Raw genomic sequence first — 23,674 nt, forward strand, 5'->3', positions numbered from 1 at the left:
TGGAGAGGAGGCAGCATTGCAGGTACTGGGTGAGAGGGGGGCAACGGGTAAGACGTGGGAGCGCTTTCAGTGGTGTCCCCACTTCCACGTCCCCTTTCGTCATCATTCCTCCCCTGGGCCAGGCTCACTTCACTCCTACCACTCTGCTGGACAACAGGTTGGAGGACATGTGTGAAGCCTTATAAGGTCAGTGCTAGTGTATCTGCCTGCCTGTTTAAGGTGGCAGAATGTTGTTCACTGTGAGTCCAAACGGCCATTGTCAGGGCCTGAATGGACTCATTTGTGAGCCGTGCTTGAAGCTTAATGGAGGCTAGCCTTCTCTCCATCACAGACATTCCCGCACTTACCCGCGACAGTATGTCAGAGATTCCCTCCCGTACCTGTGCCACCATTCCACTCATGCAGGAGTTGGACTTCTCAATTCTCTGCGCTATTGTGGAAAGTGCACGTGGCACCTGTTCCAGCACTTCGCAAATGTGCTGCTGTCCCTCGATCATTCTCCTTTTAAAGGATGGCCCCCAGGGTTAAGCATCTATGTCCAGCTGAACAGAGCCTGGAGAGGAGTGCTCCCACCGACACGGACTCTCCACAGCTGCCCCTGCCACCAGTGTCTGCTCGTGCTCACTTGTGTGTGGTAACTCACCAGGTGCCAACCCAACTAACTGAGGACTAGGACCCACCGAGGTGTGAGTATCGGCACTAGTGGATGGCTCGCTCAGATGTGTCGGTGCCCCCTCAGAGTCCGGCAGGTCCTCTGAGGAATCGCCCTCTGCCGTCGCAGCGGTCACTGAAGGCCCTGTAAGAGAACAGAAGGCAATGTTAAGCATCATCACAGCTGTGTCATGCTGCAATGAGCATACTGAGGTGCTGAAGATGGCAGGGCATGTTAACATCAATTCATATTGTGTGTGCTGAAAGTTAAAGTTATGTCACCAGACGTTTGTTGGTTGCCAGTCTCAGCGTCCTGACGGACAGGCACTCGAGGTGCAGCTCAGCTCCAGCGCCTCCTGCTCCGTGTTATGTGAGGACGACAATTTGTTGCGGTCCCCCTCCGGTCCCGCCCTCTCCTGTGCATTCTGAGCTCTCTTCTCCTATAAAGGGAGAAAATACAGACGCGTGGGTGAGTGCTGGTGACGTGGCCAACCGATGAATGCATTGTTTTGGGTGCGGCTGACCGTGAAAGAGATGCATCAGAGGGTGATTATGAGACAGCGCCATGACATTGTTTGAGGATTAGGTTGAGTGGTAGTGGTGGGGTGACTAATGGGGAGGTGAGGGAGTGCTGAGGAAGTGCAGGTAAGTTGAGAATGAGCCTTAAGAGTGTGTGAGGAGTGATGTGATAGAGTAGTGTTGGCAGTCCAGAATGAGTTAGGGGGTGGGGACAGTGATGTGGAAGATGGAATGTAGGAGAATCAGTAAGTGTACTCACTATGGCTGACCTAGTTAGGTCATTGAAGCGCTTCCTACACTGGACCCAGATGCGGGACATATTGCTGCTGCTGGTGACCTCCTCTGCCACCTCGAGCCAGGCCTTCTTGGTGGCAGAGGCAGGCCACTTCCTCCCGTCCGCCGGGTCAAACACATCCCTCCTCCTCCTCACCCCATCCAGTAGCACCTGGAGTGAGGCATCGTTGAATCTTGGAGCAGCCTTGCTACTGTGCTGCTCCATTGTGGTGTGTGGGTGTTTGCTCCAGGAGAAGCCATTGGAGGACTGCCCCTTTAAATAGAGCTCCTCCACCTGACAGCCTCTGCACAGCTTTCGGACGAAAGCTGTGCAGAGGCTGTCAGGTGGAGGAGCTCTATTTAAAGGGGCAGTCCTCCAATGGCTTCCCCTTTAAATAGAGCTCCTCCACCTGTCCGCCCTCTGCACAGCTTTCGGACGACAAACCCGGAAGCCACGTTAAGTGGCACCAATTGACTCATGATCGCGTGCAAAATGGACATTTTTTTTGGACGGATTACCCACGCACCCAATCACCACCCCAGCACGGAAAAGTACAGGCTTCCCACTGGGAATGCAAAGTCCGAAAATTTTGCGGTTTTGATCCAAAAGAACAACTATTTTCAACTCTCACCCGCCCCTAACCCACCCATTCTTGAGGTTTAAAATCACCCCCTATGTGTCTGAACTGTCATCTTATATCACTAGGGTTGCTCGCAATTAGTTCCAAGGTATAAAACCATTTTTAAATTTAGGAGCCAAGTTTTCCAGGCGTTGTAGAGCATTTAATACTTGACACACAATATGACTAAAAGCACACTTCCAAATCATTTCCATTGTGCACCATCACTTTTAGAGACAATTTAATTTTATAAATTATCAAGAATATTGATATTGTTTAATTTCTCCCAAGTACACAGCTTCCCAAAATATGCATCAATATTCCTGTAACTTGAAAGATATTATTGGAGATTAGGTGTTGTAGTGGGCTAGAATATTGATCTTGTACCAATGGGATCAGATTTGAAATCAAATACAGATAGATCAGATAAACACTTCCTTTCCCTGACAGCTGTATGGATTCAGAGTGAAATTAGTTAGTCAAAATCCATCATTGCGCACATGCATTCTCAGCATATAACATGTCAGAATTTGGGACTATATTACCAGTCTTACTCAGAATCTTTAAGAGCAGTTCAGAAATGTCACCAGTTTAGTGCAGTAGAAAATGGAGAAAAGCCCTGAAATTAGACAGAAAGGAGCAAAAAAAGATTAAATGAATGCCCGTTAAGGATTCAGCAAACGTTAAACTGCATGTCTTGATTATTACTCGAGACAACTTATGATAATTAAATGTTGATTTACTGACTTATTTCAAACTATGTTGCGGTCAAATGGAGTTTGTTCTCAATAATGTTGTAATTGTTTATACATCTACTTTTGTTATTTGTGCATGACAAGTGGACTTGAATGAGATTAATGGACTTTAGTTATTTTATATACTTCATTTTGATATGCAATGCAATATGATTAGCAACCAAACAGTGCAACACAATAAGAATGGTATGTACTAGTAATTCCAATTGGGCACGTCTAGACACAACAGTTTCTCCTAAATTTACTTTGAAAAACGTAAAAAGTTAGGTTACAACTGAGGTGCCGTTTGGGAAATTTAGCTTTTTAAAAAAGTACAAATTTATCTGAAAAATAACAAGAAGGTTAAGGAAGACCATATGGAGCAGAGAATTAATAAAATGTTAGGTTTAATTGAAATAAACGTTTAGGGATTGTTGGTAACTGAGAGATTTTGAGTAATTTGAGACAAATAAATGAATGCATGAAGTTGTATTGTGCAGATATCAAAACTGTGACCTGGTCTGTTTTACGCAAAATATTATGTACACACACATATCCACTGTAACTAGTAAAGCTCAGCCTTTGCTGCTTTGATTAAATAAGACATTGACGGCTTTCCTCAGTTAGCATTTCCTAAAAGTTGGAATAAATCAACGATTAATTCCATGGTCCTTGGCAATGGAGAACTCGAATGAAACTATTGGCCAAATAGGCTGAACAAAATTAAGTTGGGTTAATATCCTTTATTATTCAGTATAGCAGACACAACACTACTTGTAACAATGATAGAAGAGTATGGTTCATGCTTGCCTGAAGGCATCCTTATACACTGGTGGAAGAGGAAGATCATAAGCTCTTGAAGAGACAGGCATCCTTGGTGATTTTTCTTAGTTAAGTCACATGGGATGTGAAGCAATCGAATGAAGAAGAGTGTAGTTGAGCAGCAATACAAATACTCTTTGTGTAACAACAGAGGTAGATCTGTCCAAAGGTTTTCTCAAACTGGAAAATCTAAAGTAATACTGAAACTTCTCATTATTTGCCTGGTACCAATGACGTGAATACTGTTACTGATACTTCATGCAAACAGAAGCAACAAACAGCAACAAATAGATATGATCTTAATATACAGTCTCTGGGGCAGTGGCCCATGAGGGAAAAGTAAACTCCTGGAAAATAATGACTTACGAAACTTTCTGCAGGCTGGTTTTGCGTTAAAGATCAAGCCAAGATTGTAAGATGGTGAAATGATTCAGTGCTTTGTTTTTGGCAGTTTTCTTTCATGCTGTGCCAAATTGTCAGTCCCTCTTGGTTTCAAGATGAAAAGAAATAGATCAATAGATCAGTGAACAAAGAAATATAATTTTTTTAAATAATTTTTAAGGACTCCAAATGTAAAATACTTAGCCGCAATTAATTTAAATCTGCTTGTTCAAAAAGCTCTTTGACCAGTCTAGCATTCAGTCTCCTATGGGTCCATCACAAAAGATTTCTACCTCTGTCAGATTACCAGAAAGAGGATTGTCGTAGCAATGGCTCCACACATACAAGACAATAGTTAAACTTGGAACAACTGTAGGTGTTGTAGTTTGTCAAGGCATAAAAGTCAAACATGAAATATTCAAAGAAATATGAATGCCTTTAATGCACATTGGGGATTGGAATGGGGAAATAAGAATGTTTAAAAGTTACATTTTTTTTAAGTCCAGGGGCCTCTTGCAGCCCATCTCCTCTTAAACTGTGACATTGGTCGATCTGCTGCTCCATGTATCTCCTGTTGTCTATTCACGGCCTACTTGGCTGAGAGGTGGTGTGAACCCCACATGAGCACCTTGAGAGGGACCACTTGCTCCATTGGGATCAGAGATATAAAGAAAAAGATTTTCTTCGGGCCCTTGTTAGGTACTCTCCTCTGTCATCAGAGTGGCGTGGCACACTCCCAACGTTCTTGCTGGCAGTTTAAGGAGGAACCCTTGCAGAAATTATGTGCCCACCCCGGCCATGCAAATGGCCCTATCCCCGCAATTGGGGTCTGCAGCTACCAACATGAGTGATGAGGGTTCTGCTCCACCACACGTGCACCAGTGGAACAGACCCCAGGAATACGAGTGTAAAAAGGGTATCAAAACTGCAAACAAAGGCAAATGAAGGACCCAGTGGCTTAGGTTTATTGAGAAAGCAACTGCTTAAATATCATATTTTCATCCATGATTAGCAGAAACCTGTAGTAATTTTTTGACATATGTATTAGTGGTGTTAATATTTTTCATTTTAATGAACATTTCAAGACCAAATAGATTGAGCATTTGATTTTTATGTTTTCTTTCCATCTCTTGTAAATTCTTCTCACTCCAGTATTCTTAGAATTGTGTGTAGTTTTGGTATACTTTTTACACTCAATCTCAACAGTATCATCACAAAGGGTGATACAGCTGCATGGTACATTTAGTGACTAAATAATTAGAAGTGCCCATGTTACAGATGATGTTATTGTATCCTTGTTCCATTGTTTGGTCAGATTGACAATAACACTGCAAGTCATATGTGGTAACAGATATTGCAAAATAGCTGGCAGAGTGGTGAGGATTTAATATTAAGCATAAAGGAGTTTATAAATCCGTTTCGAACACGAGATATTGAAACACACAATGCCACTTTCCAGTACAGCAAAACCTAGTTGCAGAAAAAGATGATCTGCCCAAAGCTCAATATGCTTTTCTTGCTAATGGTGGATAGTGGATTGAGCACAAAATTGAACTTTAGTTGCCCTTTCTGATCTTGAATTCAGTATTGGCAAGAATAATCCAAGTATGAAGGAGGACCAGGAGTGAAACAAGCCCTCCTCAGGACTTAAATGAGCAGCAGGAGGTCAAGCTGTTCTATCCCATAGGACATCTTCAGAGAAAGATTACAAGTAATAATGTGAACTATTTACAGTGTAGGTTTCTAAAATGTACAGTACTGTTGTTCTTTTGCCTTTGTTGTTAAATTAGAGACTTTAGCATTAAAACATTCTCACCCACCAATTATATTTGTGAGTATGACAGAGGAGTCATAATATACCACAGAATAATACACTTCATTTAACTTGCTAAAACTATATTGTTTTATCCACATCACAAATATTATTTCACAGAACAAATCATAAATCAGTAGAGCACATCACTGCACTATTGATTTACGATAGAGTTCATGTCAGAATGTTTTCCCATCCCTTCCTCTATCATTTTGAAGCATATCAGTGGAGAAATACAATTTTATCTAAATGTGAGGAAGGGAATAAAAATAAGAATTACTATTCTGATCATACAACATGAAATTGTGAATATTTATAGACAGTTACTTGCACAGCATATATGTTTAGATAGCCAAAGCTTGATATTTTCAGAGATTAAACTTATCAGTAAGCAACAGATGTTTCAAATACAAGCCATAACATGCATCCTAGAACAAGTAAATGTACCATGAACAAATATTTTACTAAATTCAGCATGTCAGCAGAATTATAGAACATCTATCCTTCACTTTCAAGGAAGCCCTAAGTCAGAGTACGCAGTGAAACTACAAGAATGGTATTTTTCCCACTGTAACCAAGATACATGCAGCTTTTGAAGATGTCATTTTATTCAATATAGACAGAAGATAGTTGTGCCAACTAATTAACAGGCTCAGCATGCTGAACACAAGCTTTTTCCTGTGTAGATCGAGGGTCACACCACACGTGTAGATCGAGGGTCACACCACACGTGTAGATCGAGGGGCACACCACACGTGTAGATCGAGGGTCACACCACACGTGTCGATCGAGGGGCACACCACACGTGTCGATCGAGGGGCACACCACACGTGTCGATCGAGGGTCACACCACACGTGTCGACCGAGGGGCACACCACACGTGCCGATCGAGGGGCACACCACACGTGCCGATCGAGGGTCACACGTGCCGATCGAGGGTCACACCACGCGTGCCGATCGAGGGGCACACCACACGTGCCGATCGAGGGGCACACCACACGTGCCGATCGAGGGGCACACCACATGTGTTGATCGAGGGTCACACCACATGTGTCGATCGAGGGTCACACCACGTGTCGATCGAGGGTCACACCTCATGTGTTGATCGAGGGTCACACCACATGTGTCGATCGAGGGTCACACCACATGTGTCAATCGAGGGTCACACCACATGTGTAGACTGAGTCTCAGCACATGTAACAGACTTCACTGACATGAGTCATCGCTTCACCACCTAATTAATGTTTTCTTAAATTCAATATTCAATACTAAAGCATGCAAAATATTTAGGTTGATCCATCCCACTGCAATAGCTTTTACAGTAATTGCTGTTCATATGGAGGACAAAATGTGCCTGCCATTTTTTTCTTTTCCTCCACAAATTTCCATGCCAAAAAGCAGTCTGTGGTTTGGACCCACAACAAAGGCAAATCATTAAAAAAAACCTCCCCCCACTAAAAGCCATTTTTAATTTAAATATAAACAGTACCTCTGAGTAATGGTGGAGAATGTCTGATTTCCGACAGTACAATCAGAGACTGGGAATTCAGTTTCTGGTAATACTGGCAAGGTATAATCCCAGCCTTTTTCTAGTGTATTATAACTTTATTTGTCTTTTAAATTATTCTCTCTTTAGTTCATTTTAAATCTCCTAATTCACATCAATAGGAACCTAATCCTAAACCTTTCTTAATGTCAGTCTCTAATCAGCAGGAGAGGTGTGCAAGATCAGGATTATCCCTTTGAGTTCCCCTTCTTCCACCTCAAGAACTACAAACATTACTCATCTCTGATGGCATGAGTAAGTTTGGGAATTCACCACATGGGTAATTGCAGAACAAGCTTATGTTTTACCATTATGAGTGTGTTAGTGCACCAAACCAGTGCACTTTAAATTTCTTAAAACATAAGTTACAATTTAGCAGTCTCCCAGTGGTGGAGACTACTACATTATAACCAAAGTAGAAAGGGGAATAACGCTTTCAAATGTACTTGATTGTTTTCAACTTAAAATGACAGCTGTTCTTACTTGTTCCTTAGAATCAGTCGAACTATTTTATTCTACATGTGACTAGAATTATATTGAATCCAGAGTTTTTGATTTTAATACTGGTGCAAATAGTGGAAAAATATATTTAATTCCAGCTGAGGCAAACCTCACCATCAAAAACACACCTCTCCTATAATAAAAAGAAAAAGTTATTTGTAGTTTATTTAGAACGCTTTCATGATTTTGTTTGAAATAATGAACATGAGAAACCCCTTCTCCCTGTGTTTATGATGTTAATACATAGCAACCAGAAGACATGTTCACCTTCTGTGGTGGGGGGGAAGAGAAGGGACAGAACGGGAGTATCTGCACCCGGCCTAGGAGTTTTCGAAGTTGACAAACATTCTGCTGCAAAACTGGAACAAAAATTGTTCCATTCCCAACACAAACATCTCTCACCTTGACACACACAATAAAAAGTATAAATAATATAGCACTGACAGTGCAAAAGAATTTCTCTACAAATTAGCCTTTGATGTTTCCATAATGTGTTGAATAAGATTATGCCTTTAAAGTCATTCTAAGCAGTTCTTGTAACAGCACTAACCAGCCTATCCACAACAGACTTTCCCTTTGGCTAAATTAGTTGGACTTTATTAGTATTATTTCCTCCTCACTTTTATGCCCTGCCTTTCCATTTCCTCTCGAGTGTCAAGAACAAGGTTTCCTTTGCCAAGAGTCTTTTTTTTTAACATCATCTTTTTGTAAATATTGATTCCCACCAAACCCATTTTTTACATTCTCTCACTATATAACACCATCTACAGCTGAGAGGATGGACAGAAGGTCTGTTCCCAGAGCTCTGCCAACGCAGGTCTGAAATTCACCATCAGGAGATATGCAGGAGCAGCCTGCAATGAACACCCATCTGATTTACCATGGATTACGTTATTGGGTCTTTTCTCACCACCTTACCCCAGATTATTTCAATTGTTGTTATCTTGGATCACTCTCATGGACGAGTCCCAACTCCCCATACCTTAAGACTGTCTATCTTGCCTCAAGATCTTGGTAAGCTTTCAGTAATATGCCCAGGAAACAAACAGCAAACCCCCATCTGGTAATTGCTTTTAGTTATTGAATTTATCTTATGTCTTCATAAGATTTGACTCGAGTCCTTGGTGGAGCACGCATCAGACATCATTTTAAGCTCAAAATTTCAAGTGGATTGATTTTACAAAAGATGAATGCAAGAAACAGTCACATAATGTAGTTATATATTGACAATAAATAACCTCCCACCTAACTCCTCGAGTGGACAAAATAACAAAATGATCAAGCTACTCCTTCAGGAATAACTTTTAAATATAGATAATGTTTCTGCTTTTTAAAAAACAATATCAAATTGGTATTCTTAGCTTCTCTAAGATTTCAAATGGTCTCCACTCATGGGATTTTCTAACTGCTCTCCTCCCCTCATTTGAACAGAAGAGTTCCTTGGAATTCTTGGGTTTTGAATATCTGACCCTTCAAATTCAAACAGGAATGGTCAATCAAATACACACTAATCCAAATATAGCATTGTTTAAGTCTGAATTATCTCTTGCTCAAACCTGTAGCTGACAAAACTTGGAAAATCATATTGGAATAGGCTCGTAGGCTTGGTACAAGATTTTGGCTTAATTAAACTCATCACGTATTATGGCTGGTTTTAAAGGGCAGTCAGCAAACCAAAAACATCAATTTTATCATAACTTCTTATTTATGCAAAAGTATCTTCCACAGGCGGCACACCTGAGATTAGGAACTCAGCATAGTAGCATCATGGGCACAAACTTTAATTGCACCACTTCAGGTCGATCTTGTTTTTGCTACACTGTGCTGACCTTTTCTCCCACTTTTGTAACCAGTTTTTGTTCCCCAGTTTTCAGCCTTGCTCTCCTCTCCTGGTTCCTTTGCGTGTAAAGTTCCCCTACAAACTGTGTGTGCTTTTACGTGGCCAATATTTCGGTACATGATAGCAATACCCAGAGATCAGAGAACCCTTGTCAAAGTACTCCAACTTACTGGAATGTACCATGTGTTTCTCCTCATCTTCAGTCAGCCCATTAAACATGTACTCAGGCCAAAACAAAGTATTAACAATAATTTACAAATCTTACAATTCTACATGATATATTGAAACAGTTAAGATGCTTTATCTAAACTATTTTTCAACACAACTAGATCCCCAAAATTGGTTGCTCACTTCTTACATTGCTAAACAGATTAGCCCAGAGACCTCTGATGGTTGTAGGCTGACGAACTGAGCTCAGGCAACTCCAGACAGAGCCATAATTAGAAGTTCTTGTCACATAGCTGGCCAAAGTACTACAACCAATCACTGACCCTGCTCCTTCTCATGACTGTGCAACAAAGAGAGGGAGCAATCAAAATCAGCAACCCCAGCTGGCTTTTTTCTTTGATCTGTGTCAGATAACTTGACCAGCCCACTTCAGGATCTTTTGAAGACATGAATTTTGTTCTGACATTAACATACTGTATTTCACATAACCATTCAAACAACTTTTAAAAGATTATAAGGATACTAGCCCTTAGATTGAATTGCTACAGTAATAATCCAATTGTCAGTAGACGAATAACAAATACTCTACATTCAATCAATATTAGCATAGTATTCTCTCCTGTGTTTGACAGAAACCAAAACCCAAATGCATATTAGTTGATTTGAGCAAATCAAATCAAAAACTGGATTCCTTCACTTTGCAGAAACAGCTAAATGAAACCAGCATTAACCCTGTATGAACTGTAGCCATCAATTGAGAATCCAAGAAACAACCTTAAGGATAAAAAATACTTACCTGTTCTCATAGTAGAACCATCTCTTTTACAGGCCTAGAGTTTCCGCAGTTTGTATCAGTTTTATCTGCGCAATCCGGACGCAATCAGCCGAACCATCGCGGAAACTCAAGCCTAAGTGAGTTGCGCTCAAAATTCACTTACGCTCAAGTTTCCACGATCTTTAACACTGGTTTAAAAATCATTGCGCCTGAAGCCGGCCCCACCCACAAAACTGGCCACACCCCCAATCGAAGTAATGGGGTTAGCGCATTTCCGCCGTTTGAGGAGGGTCGTCAAATTACGCTTGTTATTTTCGGCGCCCAGGCACCAGCAGGTGCTCATAGTCATGTGATTCTAGCCATCCTGCAGTGACCAGCAATCATTTCAGCAAGGTATAGGACTGCAGCAAATAGTTTAGTTAAAATGAGCCATATACAGGTAAACAGTTAATTTTAGTAATTATTTACATTATTACAATCTTAATATAGTGCTAGGAGTTTTGGCTTTGACCATTTTTTTGAGTTATAATTGAGAGTTTAAAATGGCCCACTTTCTCGCTATCCCTTTCATCTTTATAATGAATCATCATAGAATCATAGAATCATAGAAGTTACAACATGGAAACAGGCCCTTCGGCCCAACATGTCCATGTCGCCCAGTTTATACCACTAAGCTAGTCCCAATTGCCTGCACTTGGCCCATATCCCTCGATACCCATCTTCCCATGTAACTGTCCAAATGCTTTTTAAAAGACAAAATTGTACCCGCCTCTACTACTGCCTCTGGCAGCTCGTTCCAGACACTCACCACCCTTTGAGTGAAAAAATTGCCCCTCTGGATCCTTTTGTATCTCTCCCCTCTCACCTTAAATCTGTGCCCCCTCGTTATAGACTCCCCTACCTTTGGGAAAAGATTTTGACTATCGACCTTATCTATGCCCCTCATTATTTTATAGACTTCTATAAGATCACCCCTTAACCTCCTACTCTCCAGGGAATAAAGTCCCAGTCTGTCTAACCTCTCCCTGTAAGTCAAACCATCAAGTCCCGGTAGCATCCTAGTAAATCTTTTCTGCACTCTTTCTAGTTTAATAATATCCTTTCTATAATAGGGTGACCAGAACTGTACACAGTACTCCAAGTGTGGCCTCACCAATGCCCTGTACAACTTCAACAAGACATCCCAACTCCTGCATTCAATGTTCTGACCAATGAAACCAAGCATGCTGAATGCCTTCTTCACCACCCTATCCACCTGTGACTCCACTTTCAAGGAGCTATGAATCTGTACTCCTAGATCTCTTTGTTCTATAACTCTCCCCAACGCCCTACCATTAACGGAGTAGGTCCTGGCCCGATTCGATCTACCAAAATGCATCACCTCACATTTATCTAAATTAAACTCCATCTGCCATTCATCGGCCCACTGGCCCAATTTATCAAGATCCCGTTGCAATCCTAGATAACCTTCTTCACTGTCCACAATGCCACCAATCTTGGTGTCATCTGCAAACTTACTAACCATGCCTCCTAAATTCTCATCCAAATCATTAATATAAATAACAAATAACAGCGGACCCAGCACCGATCCCTGAGGCACACGGCTGGACACAGGCATCCAGTTTGAAAAACAACCCTCGACAACCACCCTCTGTCTTCTGTCGTCAAGCCAATTTTGTATCCAATTGGCTACCTCACCTTGGATCCCATGAGATTTAACCTTATGTAACAACCTACCATGCGGTACCTTGTCAAATGCTTTGCTGAAGTCCATGTAGACCACGTCTACTGCACAGCCCTCATCTATCTTCTTGGTTACCCCTTCAAAAAACTCAATCAAATTCGTGAGACATGATTTTCCTCTCACAAAACCATGCTGACTGTTCCTAATTAGTCCCTGCCTCTCCAAATGCCTGTAGATTCTGTCCCTCAGAATACCCTCTAACAACTTACCCACTACAGATGTCAGGCTCACTGGTCTGTAGTTCCCAGGCTTTTCCCTGCCGCCCTTCTTAAACAAAGGCACAACATTTGCTACCCTCCAATCTTCAGGCACCTCACCTGTAGCGGTGGATGATTCAAATATCTCTGCTAGGGGACCCGCAATTTCCTCCCTAACCTCCCATAACGTCCTGGGATACATTTCATCAGGTCCCGGAGATTTATCTACCTTGATGCGCGTTAAGACTTCCAGCACCTCCCTCTCTGTAATATATACACTCCTCAAGACATCACTATTTATTTCCCCAAGTTCCCTAACATCCATGCCTTTCTCAACCGTAAATACCGATGTGAAATATTCATTCAGGATCTCACCCATCTCTTGTGGTTCCGCACATAGATGACCTTGTTGATCCTTAAGAGGCCCTACTCTCTCCCTTGTTACCCTTTTGCCCTTTATGTATTTGTAGAAGCTCTTTGGATTCACCTTTGCCTGATCTGCCAAAGCAATCTCATATCCCCTTTTTGCCCTCCTGATTTCTCTCTTAACTCTACTCCGGCAATCTCTATACTCTTCAAGGGATCCACTTGATCCCAGCTGCCTATGCATGTCATATGCCTCCTTCTTATTTTTGACTAGTGCCTCAATCTCCCGAGTCATCCAAGGTTCCCTACTTCTACCAGCCTTGCCCTTCACTTTATAAGGAATGTGCTTACACTGAACCCTGGTTAACACACTTTTGAAAGCCTCCCACTTACCAGACGTCCCTTTGCCTGCCAACAGACTCTCCCAATCAACTTCTGAAAGTTCCTGTCTAATACCATCAAAATTGGCCTTTCCCCAATTTAGAATTTTAACTTTTGGGCCAGACCTATCCTTCTCCATAGCTATCTTAAAACTAATGGAATTATGATCACTGGTCCCAAAGTGATCCCTCACTAACACTTCTGTCACCTGCCCTTCCTTATTTCCCAAGAGGAGGTCAAGTTTTGCCCCCTCTCTAGTCGGGCCATCCACATACTGAATGAGAAATTCCTCCTGAATACACTCAACAAATTTCTCTCCATCCAAGCCCCTAATGCTATGGCTGTCCCAGTCAATGTTGGGAAAGTTAAAGTCCCCTACTATTACCACCCTATTTTTCTTGCAGCTGTCTGTAATCTCCTTACATATTTGCTCCTCAATTTCCCGTTGACTATTTGGGGGTCTGTAGTACAATCCTATCAAAGTGATCTCTCCCTTCTTATTTTTCAGTTCTACCCATATGGACTCAGTGGGCAAACCCTCGGATATATCCCCTCTCACTACTGCCGTGATGTTCTCCCTAATCAAGAACGCAACTCCCCCTCCTCTCTTACCTCCTGCTCTATCTTTCCTATAGCATCTGTACCCTGGAACATTGAGCTGCCAGTCCTGCCCCTCCCTTAGCCATGTTTCAGTAATAGCTATAACATCCCAGTCCCATGTACCCATCCATGCCCTGAGTTCATCTGCCTTGCCCATCAGACTTCTTGCATTGAAATAAATGCAGTTTAATCTAGTCTTCCCTTGGTCTTTGCCCTGCTTTCTCAGACCATCTGTCCGGTCATGTTCTGTACACTCTCCCTTACTGCCTTTTGTTTCTGTCACCACTTTATTTCCCACTGACTTCCTGCATCGGTTCCCATCCCCCTGCCACATTAGTTTAAACCCTCCCCAACAGCACTAGCAAACACTCCCCCTAGGACATTGGTTCCAGTCCTGCCCAGATGCAGACCGTCCAATTTGTACTGGTCCCACCTCCCCCAGAACCGGTTCCAATGGCCCAGGAATTTGAATCCCTCCCTCTTGCACCATCTCTCAAGCCACGTATTCATCTTAGCTATCCTGTCATTCCTACTCTGACTAGCCCGTGGCACTGGTAGCAATCCTGAGATTACTACCTTTGAGGTCCTACTCTTTAGTTTAACTCCTAACTCCCTAAATTCAGCTTGTAGGACCTCATCCTGTTTTTTACCTATATCGTTGGTGCCTATATGCACCACGACAACTGGCTGTTCACCCTCCCCCTCCAGAATGTCCTGCAGCCGCTCCGCGACATCCTTGACCCTTGCACCAGGGAGGCAACATACCATCCTGGAGTCTCGGTTGCGTCCGCAGAAACGCCTGTCTATTCCCCTTACAATCGAGTCCCCTATCACTATAGCTCTGCCACTCTTTTTCCTGCCCTCCTGTGCAGCAGAGCCAGCCACGGTGCCATGAACCTGGCCACTGCCACCTTCCCCTGGTGAGCCATCTCCGCCAACAGTATCCAAAACGGTATACCTGTTTTGGAGGGAGATGACCGCAGGGGACCCCTGCACTGCTGGAGGAGGAGGAGAAGAAAAAGGAGGAGGAGGAGAGAAAGGAGAGCGAGCTGCGGAGGCTCGAAGCCCATAGACTCGAGGCTCAACGAGTGAGTTTGCACAGGCAGAAAGTTCACCCCATCCTCAGTTACTCCACTCGTGTTTACAGGCCCCGCTTGAGTTAGGAGGACATGTTGGAGGAGCTGGTCGTACGCTGTCTACGCTTCACCAAGGCGGCAATGGGCCAGCTCTGCGATTTACTGAGGGACGACCTGAGGCCTCGATCGTCAACCAGCATGGCGATCACTGTTGAAATGAAGTTTAAATGGCTTTAAATTTCTATGGGAGTGGCTCATTCCAGGCACCGACAGGGGACCTGTGCTGGATCAGGCAAGGGGCAGTGAAGGCCAGCATCCGACCATGACAGACGCCCTGTTCCACAGGGTGAATGACTTTGTTAAATTTGATTTAACACTCACGAAGTGAGTAGCTGGCTTTCCAAAGCTGTTTGGAACGATTGATGGCGTTCCCGTGGCATTGCAGGTCACCCATGAGGAATCACAGAGCTATCTAAATAGGAAGGGATTCCACTCCCTTAATGTCCAGGTAGTTTGCGATGCCCGTTTGCGAATCCTACGCATGGATACCATACATGCTGGTTCAACTCACGATGTGTTTACCATAAGGAACTCTGACATAGCCCTCATATTCGGGGAAGGTGATCAGCCTGATGGTTGGCTAATGGGGGACAAAGCATACCCCCTGCTGCCATGGCTGGTGACACCATTTCGGGCACCACACACTGCGGCAGAGGTGAAATTCAACGAGCCCCATGTCTCCACCAGGCAAGTCGTGGAGAGAGCCATTGGGTAAGTGAAGAGCCACTTCAGGTGCTTGCTCATATCTGGGGGCGTACTGCAGTATTCACCAGAAAAAGTGGCCAGGATCATCTTAGTGCGCTGTGCCTTGCATAATTTTGCTCCCGAATAAGATCTGGACCTGGACATCCCGGGAGGGGAGCCGGTCGAGCTAAATGTCGTGCCTTGGGAACCGGAGTCGAGGTGCACTGAGCCTGCACAGGATGCAACCGCTCAACATGGCAGAGCTGTCAGATCTCGGCTCATACAACATATCTTTGCATAATGAGCCCCACCTCATGCCCCTCTCCGCCGTACGGAGAGCAGAAGAAGACTCCAACACTGTTATTATAAAAATCAAAAGAGATTTATTACAATCTCCAATTGTTAACCGTTAACATTAAATGAATAGAATTTTGCAGTTCAAAAATATAGCTAAATTCAGTTCTTGTTCACATTTGTTACAGCATATATGTATTAAAAATGTTAACATTTTATAAACAAGTGGGAAGGTCTATTCAGAAATGTCGATATGGAGAAATACAAAAATGTTCAAAATGTATTAAACTTTAAGAAATGCCAATATGAAACTTCAACAACTATTCAAAAAACTTTTAAAAAGTGCAAACAAACAAATAACTATTCAAAAATGTTATAAATGTGCAAACAACTCTTTGTCAACTCCCCCCATGGCCGACAAGGAGGAGAAAGTGGAAGCAGTAGAGACAGGAAATAAATTCCTCCTACTCTCTCAAGGCACCTCGCTTGGCTCCCAAGTCCGGATGAGCTCTTCTTCCTGCTGCCCCCCTGCGCTGTCTACCAGCCACTGTGGATGGTGCATCAACCTGCGGTGTGGTGAAGAAATATAGGTCCGATGAGCCATGGGCCTTTGACTCGCCGACTCTTACGGTGAGTCAACTGCTGGATGGGCTCCTGGACTACAGCCGCTGCCTGTCCAATGTTGTCGCAGATCTGCACAGCAGATTCTGAGACCAGGCCAGCAATGTGGCCAATGTGGGGGACAGGGAACCCAACCCCCTCCGATGTTCCATCACCAGGTGCCTCCTCATTTCAGTGGACAACATGTCAGGCTCCGCTGACTCACCGCTCCATGCCTACCTTCTGTCCAGTCCCACCTCCTCCAAGTTTTACACCGCCACTGTGCTGCTGGACATCCAGAAGCTATAGTGGCACAGAAATAATCTACGAGCACGGGTCATGTGTGTCCATGCTGGTGCCAGGTTGAGGAGAGTCAGTTGACTCTGACTCCGCTTGGGGGGTGGCCTGAGGGTGGGATTGAGTGTTCACTCCCAGGAAGGAGCGTTGGTGAGGAGCCGTGGCTTTCCATCAGTCCATCATAGGGCACGAGCTGCCATCTGAAGTCAGGGCCCTCTTCCTCCACCACCTGCTGGGGCTGCTCCGCCTTACTTTCCCACATACTCGCCCCCTCCGCCACCTCCGAGTCATCCCCTTCTGACTCCTCCAGCGGATCCACCTTCGATCTTCTCTTCTCAGCTGCGGGGAGAAAAACAGATGATTAGAATGCTCATATTGCCAGGAGGCAGGGAGGGCAGTAGGTATGGGTGGCCACAAGGTAGGTACTCACTGGTTGTTGGACTCTGCCAATCCACCTTGGCCCCACCACAGCAACTATGGTGCACCCCCCCAGCAGTTGCACTTCCTTCTGCTCATTTGGGGTCAACACCTTAAGGCTTGGGATTCTTCCACCACTCTTTGCCCTTTCCCGGGCATTGTGTGCATGTTTCGCCTGCAAAGGAAAAAGGAAAAGATCAAAATGTGTGATGAGCAATTCCAGCGAGCTTCTGCTGTGCATATATCAGGAGAGGAGGGTTCAGTCCTCTCTGACAGATTGCTGGTCCAGTTGCTTTGCCTGAGTCTTACAGATTGGGCGTGGAAGAAGGAATGGAAGTACATTTCTCACCTTCCCTGACCTGGTCAGGTCATTAAATTTCTTCCAGCACTGGTCTGCCGTCCTAGGGATTAACATGGACCCACTCAGCAGCTCCGCCACCTCCCTCCAGGCAGGCCTCCTCACTGCCCATAAGGGCCATGCCATGATCTCTTCAAGGAGTGCCTGTAGGTTCCCATCTGCAAAGTTAAAGACCCTCTTGCAGCCATCTCCGTTCATCTTTTCGTCAGTCATCTGCAGGGAGGGAGAAATTACGCAATACTTTCAGACTGCTTGGCATACTGCTCAGGGGAGTGATTACAATTACTCACTGGTCAATGCAGAGATAGTTCAATCAATTTGCGCATTGCTCAGATTGCAAACACTCATCACTGCTCTTAAATTAATTTAAATCAATCAATTGGATGTATGCAGTTTTTAAAAATCAATTTAAAACTTATGCATGATTAAATTAATTTTAAAACTTAAGCATTTATTATGCATGATTGATTTAAATCAAATTAATTTTAATGTAATCAATCACTCAGATCAATGCAATTCTTTAAATCAATTTTACAAATCTTAGATTGAAATCATTCACTACCGCTATGCATTAAATCAATCAGTCAATTAGACAAGTCAGGCCACTTGGCATTTTTTGCAGAGAGGAGTGTCCCCATACCTTTTACTCTTCAGCCTCACTCTGAAGGAAAAATTTTCATAGTGGCTTTTTATAGGCCCGCTCCCCAGATACTTGAGGCCCGAATGGTTCTGTTCCCAGTCACTTGTTGGTCACATCCATTTACACTGCCGATTCATGGGAAATTTTAGGTTTGGCGTTATGCAAATGAGCTTGGGTGGAAACTTGAACCATAACTTCAAATCGGAAAATCAGTGCAATTTCAAGCGCAATTTCCCAATTGCACCCAAAGCAGAAACTCTAGGCTGAGAACTTGTGCGGTAAAAGGAAAATTACCTCCTCATGTTTCAAAGGACCCATTGACGTAAAGTGTAATGGCTGTAATCATTTTCACAGTCACAGGCAGAGCCACAGATGATCACACTCCAACATACAACTGGTTTATACAGTCCCAGAATAGCACCATCTAATGTACGGGCTGAGCAATTACCTGAACCAATTTCTATAGAGCAGCAGTCATTGTAGCGCTAGAAGCAGTAATATTGTAAATAACCTTTTCTTGTTTGAAACAAGATTTCTCCTTACAAAGGTATAAAAAAAAATCAGCAACAGAAAAGACTAATTTATCCCAGCTATTGTGCACTTTTGGAAAAAGTCAATTAAGGGTAGAGCTAGTTCAAGTTATGAGCAAGTAATTCCCAGGCAACTGATTAGGTAGAAGGAATTAACCCTAACTCCATATGCTTGTTTTCAATTAAATCCTCCATTAGCAGCATACTTGGAAAAATTTTGACAGCTAATTAAAACTCAACATCCAAAAGGTCAAAATCCTGAGTCTACAGTTTAGAAGTTATTGCCAAAAATGTGTTGCAGTGATTAAGCATTTAAGGCGAGTGGCTGAGATTCAACAAGGTCAAGCAAATTATTCTAGAAGTGGAAATTGAGACCAGGCATAAAAGAAAATTAAATCCAAGTTTTTAAATCATCATTTCCTTAAGGGATCTATTCGTTATCCGAAATGTGCTGCCTGCAATTTCTCAAGATGCACTGCTGATAGGCAAGGTTCTGTGCTGGCAATGCAAACTCAGAGAATTACCCCCTCTGTGCCGTGAAGTGAGGGCAGATGCTGGTTTGAGTCCAATTCTGCTCAGTTCCTGATCTGAGCCACATCAAATAGGAAAGTGCTGTCTGTGGAGTGTCCCAGCAGGGGGAAAGGAAGGAAAATTGGAAAGTAGAGTTATGTTTTGATGGTCAATGGTGCATTCACTCCCTTCACCACCAGCGCACTGTGGCTGCAGTGTGTACCATCCACAGGATGCACTGCAGCAACTCGCCAAGGCTTCTTTGACAGCACCTCCCAAACCCGCGACCTCTACCACCGAGAAGGAAAAGGGCAGCAGGCACATGGGAACAACACCACCTGCACGTTCCCCTCCAAGTCACACACCATCCCGACTTGGAAATATATCGCCGTTCCTTCATCGTCGCTGGGTCAAAATCCTGGAACTCACTACCAAACAGCACCGTGGGAGAACCTTCACCACACGGACCGCAGTGGTTCAAGAAGGCGGCTCACCACCACCTTCTCAAGGGCAATTAGGGATGGGCAATAAATGCTGGCCTCGCCAGCGAAGCCCACATCCCATGAACGAATCAAAAAAAAATTCTTGTGGTAGTCCTGTGCTATAGAACAACTTGGCCTTTCAACTGAATCCATAATCAATAGATTGGGTATGGTCGAGTAGTGGTTATGGTACAAGACAGACATTGCAGAAATCCTGAGTTCAAATCCCATAATGGCAATTTGTGAGATTGAATTCAATAATTTTTTTTTTATTCGTTCACGGGATGTGGGCGTCGCTGGCAAGGCCGGCATTTATTGCCCATCCCTAATTGCCCTTGAGAAGGTGGTGGTGAGCCGCCTTCTTGAACCGCTGCAGTCCGTGTGGTGACGGTTCTCCCACAGTGCTGTTAGGAAGGGAGTTCCAGGATTTTGACCCAGCGACAATGAAGGAACGGCGATATATTTCCAAGTCGGGATGGTGTGTGACTTGGAGGGGAACGTGCAGGTGGTGTTGTTCCCATGCGCCTGCTGCCCTTGTCCTTCCAGGTGGTAGAGGTCGCGGGTTTGGGAGGTGCTGTCGAAGAAGCCTTGGCGAGTTGCTGCAGTGCATCCTGTGGATGGTGCACACTGCAGCCACAGTGCGCCGGTGGTGAAGGGAGTGAATGTTTAGGGTGGTGGATGGGGTGCCAATCAAGCGGGCTGCTTTATCTTGGATGGTGTCGAGCTTCTTGAGTGTTGTTGGAGCTGCACTCATCCAGGCAAGTGGAGAGTATTCCATCACACTCCTGACTTGTGCCTTGTAGATGGTGGAAAGGCTTTGGGGAGTCAGGAGGTGAGTCACTCGCCGCAGAATACCCAGCCTCTGACCTGCTCTCGTAGCCACAGTATTTATATGGCTGGTCCAGTTAAGTTTCTGGTCAATGGTGACCCCCAGGATGTTGATGGTGGGGGATTCGGCGATGGTAATGCCGTTGAATGTCAAGGGGAGGTGGTTAGACTCTCTCTTGTTGGAGATGGTCATTGTCTGGCACTTATCTGGCGCGAATGTTACTTGCCACTTATCAGCCCAAGCCTGGATGTTGTCCAGGTCTTGCTGCATGCGGGCTCGGACTGCTTCATTATCTGAGGGGTTGCGAATGGAACTGAACACTGTGCAGTCATCAGCGAACATCCCCATTTCTGACCTTATGATGGAGGGAAGGTCATTGATGAAGCAGCTGAAGATGGTTGGGCCTAGGACACTGCCCTGAGGAACTCCTGCAGCAATGCCCTGGGGCTGAGATGCTTGGCCTCCAACAACCACTACCATCTTCCTTTGTGCTAGGTATGACTCCAGCCACTGGAGAGTTTTCCCCCTGATTCCCATTGACTTCAATTTTACTAGGGCTCCTTGGTGCCACACTCGGTCAAATGCTGCCTTGATGTCAAGGGCAGTCACTCTCACCTCACCTCTGGAATTCAGCTCTTTTGTCCATGTTTGGACCAAGGCTGTAATGAGGTCTGGAGCCGAGTGGTCCTGGCGGAACCCAAACTGAGCATCGGTGAGCAGGTTATTGGTGAGTAAGTGCCGCTTGATAGCACTGTCGACGACACCTTCCATCACTTTGCTGATGATTGAGAGTAGACTGATGGGGCGGTAATTGGCCGGATTGGATTTGTCCTGCTTTTTGTGGACAGGACATACCTGGGCAATTTTTCACATTGTCGGGTGGATGCCAGTGTTGTAGCTGTACTGGAACAGCTTGGCTAGAGGCGCAGCTAGTTCTGGAGCACAAGTCTTCAGCACTACAGCTGGGATGTTGTCGGGGCCCATAGCCTTTGCTGTATCCAGTGCACTCAGCCGTTTCTTGATATCACGTGGAGTGAATCGAATTGGCTGAAGACTGGCTTCCGTGATGGTGGGGATATCGGGAGGAGGCTGAGATGGATTATCCACTCGGCACTTCTGGCTGAAGATGGTTGCAAACGCTTCAGCCTTGTCTTTTGCACTCACGTGCTGGACTCCGCCATCATTGAGAATGGGGATGTTTGCAGAGCCTCCTCCTGCCGTTAGTTGTTTAATTGTCCACCACCATTCACGACTGGATGTGGCAGGACTGCAGAGCTTTGATCTGATCCGTTGGTTGTGGAATCGCTTAGCTCTGTCTATAGCATGTTGCTTCCGCTGTTTAGCATGCATGTAGTCCTGAGTAGTAGCTTCACCAGGTTGGCACCTCATTTTTAGGTACGCCTGGTGCTGCTCCTGGCATGCTCTTCTACACTCCTCATTGAACCAGGTTGATCCCCTGGCTTGTTGGTAACGGTAGAGTGAGGAATATGCTGGGCCATGTGGTTACAGATTGTCATTTGTGGGCTAGCATCAGAAAAATGGTTCACTAATGTCCTTCAGGAATGAGAATTTACTACCCTTAACCAATGTGTCCTACATGTGACTCTTAATGTCCTCAGGGCAACTAGTCATGAGCAATGAAGATGGCTTTGACAGTGTCGCCCAAATCCCAAGAATGAATTTTGAGAAAGTAAGTGAAATTAATTTGGACAATCATAATCCAGTTCCTATTTGGCATGAAACCACAACACAAGCAAATTAAATTCAACACTAATTTGAACTAAATTGGCAGTCTATCGCAAAGAAGTCACAGGATGGCTGGGTGGGAATTGGGGAAATTCACGTTGATGTAATATGGAATAGAGTAGAGGGAACTTAACCCTGCATTTAACCAATACAATGGCAAAACGAGGAATAAATTGAAACACTGGGTTCCAAAAATGGGAAATGTTTCATTCCTCTACCTAGATGAGCATAGAGAAGTTAATGACATATCGCATAAAATACCTTTTTGGGGAGAGAAAAAGAGCTGGAGATGGACCAGTGTTTTGGGGATAAGAAGAACAAAATGCTTTCAAATGTTGTTCAGCAAGCATAGTTGCATTATATGTCACAATGGAATTCTCCAGACACTACAAATGCACATAAGGGACTTCTGTCTCCAGTGTGAAAGAAGGTGTATATTAAAAAAACACAATTTAGTAAATACAACTTTTTACATTTGTCCATCTACAGACATAAGAAAGGTTTCTATGAAATGTGCTTTATAGTAAAAGATTCAAGCTAAAATTTCTTCAAAAATGGTTAATGGCACCGATTTTCATTTGTGGTGCAGACTGGGTGACCGTGGGTGAAGCATCTGCTCCAATACAGAAGGCCCTATCCAATTTTGTGATCGGGCCACATTTAAATACTGGAGGTGAGCTGCCAACACTAATTATGTTCTTTGTAGGCAGCTCACTGTTTGGGAGGGTGGGAAATCTAGCACGTCTGCTTCTTCTTAAAGCCAGTCCTTAAAGGAAAAGTGGACTTTTCAGTAATGGTGAGTGCACAGCGCTTTACTAAGGCAGCAAGCAGAGTGACAACAGCCAGGTCACCCCAATTTTCAGATACTGTCTTGGAGGTCCTCATGGAACCAGTGAGGACTGAGAAAGAGGTCCTCTTTTCTTTAGATGGGCAACGAATGCCCTGGCAAATTAGCCAGCAGCAGTAGAGAAAGATGGCTGGGCAGGTCAATGCCAACAGCATACATTCCTAGGACCTTGCAGTTGTGTAGGAAGAAATGTAATGACTTTACCAGGATTGCCAAGGTAAGACTCCTCTTCACATCTCTTATTTTCTACATAGCTCTGCAAAACCAAACTTTGGCCCCAGCACTTAGCAAAACTTCCCTCTCCCACTTCATAAGCCTTTCTTCCAATCACAATGGGATAATACCTTCTGCTTGCATATACTTAACACCTTAC

At 44.1% G+C, this 23,674-nt stretch overlaps 1 long non-coding RNA gene across 1 annotated transcript; it reads right to left on the reverse strand.

Annotated features, from left to right (window-relative positions):
• Positions 1-16,165: 16,165 nt before the first annotated feature.
• Positions 16,166-17,905, reverse strand: LOC137322583 (uncharacterized). Its single transcript, XR_010963192.1, has 3 exons — positions 17,709-17,905; positions 17,373-17,534; positions 16,166-17,281 (listed from the first exon to the last, which is right to left on the reverse strand). It is a non-coding gene; the product is annotated as an uncharacterized lncRNA (long non-coding RNA).
• Positions 17,906-23,674: the final 5,769 nt, after the last annotated feature.

This window comes from Heptranchias perlo, chromosome 6 (assembly GCF_035084215.1).
Source record: "Heptranchias perlo isolate sHepPer1 chromosome 6, sHepPer1.hap1, whole genome shotgun sequence".
Classification (NCBI taxonomy): Eukaryota; Metazoa; Chordata; class Chondrichthyes; order Hexanchiformes; family Hexanchidae; genus Heptranchias; species Heptranchias perlo.